At 49.6% G+C, this 2,512-nt stretch overlaps 1 pseudogene; it reads right to left on the bottom strand.

Annotated features, from left to right (window-relative positions):
* Window positions 1–1,602: 1,602 nt before the first annotated feature.
* Window positions 1,603–2,154, bottom strand: LOC137361169 (zinc finger protein 239-like; annotated as a pseudogene).
* Between the last annotated feature and the right edge of the window lie 358 nt (window positions 2,155–2,512).

The raw sequence follows: 2,512 nt of genomic DNA, 5'->3' as shown, positions 1-2,512 counted from the left end.
CTGTCAGAGAATACAGCAGAATATAGATAGATTAGAGAGTTGGGCAGAGAAATGGCAGATGGAGTTCAATCAGGGCAAATGCGAGGTGATGCATTTTGGAAGATCCAATTCAAGAGCGAACTATACAGTAAATGGAAAAGTCCTGGGGAAAATTGATGTCCAGAGAGATTTGGGTGTTCAGGTCCACTGTTCCCTGAAGGTGGCAACGCAGGTAAATAGAGTGGTCAAGAAGGCATACGGCATGCTTTCCTTCATCGGACGGGGCATTGAGTACAAGAGTTGGCAGGTCATGTTACAGTTGTATAGGACTTTGGTTCGGCCACATTTGGAATACTGCGTACAGTTCGGGTCGCCACATTATCAAAAGGATGTGGATGCTTTGGAGAGGGTGCAGAGGACTTTCACCAGGATGTTGCCTGGTATGGAGGGCGCTAGCTATGAAGAGAGGTTGAGTAGATTAGGATTATTTTCATTAGAAAGACGGAGGTTGAGGGGGGACCTGATTGAGGTGTACAAAATCATGAGAGGTATAGACGGGGTGGACAGCAAGAGGCTTTTTCCCAGAGTGGGGGTTTCAATTACGAGAGGACACGAGTTCAAAGTGAAAGGGGAAATGTTTAGGGGGGACATGCGTGGAAAGTTCTTTACGCAGAGGGTGGTGGGCACCTGGAACGCGTTGCCAGCGGAGGTGGTAGACGCGGGCACGATGGAGTCTTTTAAGATGTATCTAGACAGATACATGAATGGGAAGGAAGAAAAGAGATACAGAACCTTTGAAAATAGGCGACATGTTTAGACAGAGGATCCGGATCGGCGCAGGCTTGGAGGGCCGAAGGGCCTGTTCCTGCGCTGTAATTATCTTTGTTCTTTGTTCTTTGAATCCCTTCCCACACTCTGAACAGGTGAACGGTCTCTCCCCAGTGTGAACTCACTGGTGTATCAGCAGGTAGGATGACAGAGTGAAACTCTTTCCCACACTCTGAGAATGTGAAAGGTCTCTCCCCAGTGTGAACTCACTGGTGTATCAGCAGATCGGATGACTGAGTGAATCTCATCCCACAGTCTGAGCAGGTGAATGGTCTCTCCCCAGTGTGAACTCACTGGTGTATCAGCAGGCAGGATGACTGAGTGAATCTCATCCCACACTCTGAGCTGCTGAATGATCTCTCCCCAGTGTGAACTCACTGGTGTATCAGCAGGTAGGATGACTGAGTGAATCTCATCCCACACTCTGAGCAGGTGAACGGTATCTCCCCTGTGTTAACTCACTGGTGTATCAGCAGGTAGATGACTGAGTGAATCCCTTCTCACACTCTGAGCAGGTGAACGGTCTCTCCCCTGTGTGAACTCACTGGTATATCAGCAGGTTGGATGACTGAGTGAATCTCTTCCCACACTCTGAGCAAGTGAATGGTCTCTCCCCATTTTGAACTCACTGTTGTTTCAGCAGGTAGGATGACTGAGTGAATCTCTTACCAGACGCTGAGCAGGTGAACGGTCTGTCCCCATTGTGAACTCACTGGTGTATCAGAACGTAGGATGACTGAGTGAATCCATTCCACACTCTTAAAAGGTGAACGGTTTCTCCCCAGTGATAACTCACTAGTGTATCAGCTGGTAGGATGACTGAGTGAATCTCTGTCCACACTCAGAGCAGGTGAACGGTCTCTCCCCAGTGTGAACTCACTGGTGTATCAGCAGGTAGGATGACTGAGTGAATCCCTTCCCACACACTGAAAAGATGAACGGTCTCTCCCAAGTGTGAACTCACTGGTGTATCAGCAGGCAGGATGACTGAGTGTATCTCATCCCACACTCTGAGCAGGTGAACGGTCTCTCCCCTGTGTGAACGCACTGGTGTATCAGCAGGTAGGATGACTGAGTGAATCCCTTCCCACACGCTGAACAGGTGAACGGTCTCTCCCAAGTGTGAACTCACTTGTGTATCAGCAGGCAGGATGACTGAGTGAATCACTTCCCACACTCTGAGCAGCTGAATTGTCCATCCCCAGTGTGAACTCACTGGTGTATCAGAAGGTAGGATGACTGAGTGCATCTCATCCCACACTCTGAGCAGGTGAACGGTCTCTCCCCTGTGTGAACGCACTGGTGTATCAGCAGGTAGGATAACTGAGTGAATCTCTTCCCACACTCTGAACAGGTGAACGGTCTCTCCCAAGTGTGAACTCACTTGTGTATCAGCAGGTAGGATGCCTGACTGAATCTCCTACCAGACGCTGAGCAGGTGAATGGTCTCTCCAAAGTGTGAACTCACTGGTGTAACAGCAGGCAGGATGACTGAGTGAATCTCATCCAACACTCTGAGCAGGGGAATGGTCTCTCCCCTGTGTGAACTCCCTCGTGTATCAGAAGGTGGAATGACTGAGTTCATCTCTTCCGACACTCTGAGCAGGTGACCGGTCTCTCCCCAGTGAGAATTCACTGGTCTGTCAGCAGGTTGGATGACTGAGTGAATCACTTCCCACACTCTGAGCAGCTGAACGGTCTCTCC

Source organism: Heterodontus francisci, unplaced genomic scaffold, assembly GCF_036365525.1.
Source record: "Heterodontus francisci isolate sHetFra1 unplaced genomic scaffold, sHetFra1.hap1 HAP1_SCAFFOLD_374, whole genome shotgun sequence".
Classification (NCBI taxonomy): Eukaryota; Metazoa; Chordata; class Chondrichthyes; order Heterodontiformes; family Heterodontidae; genus Heterodontus; species Heterodontus francisci.
The sequence above is the reverse complement of the archived record's forward strand: the minus strand, read 5'-3'. Positions and strand labels throughout refer to the sequence as shown.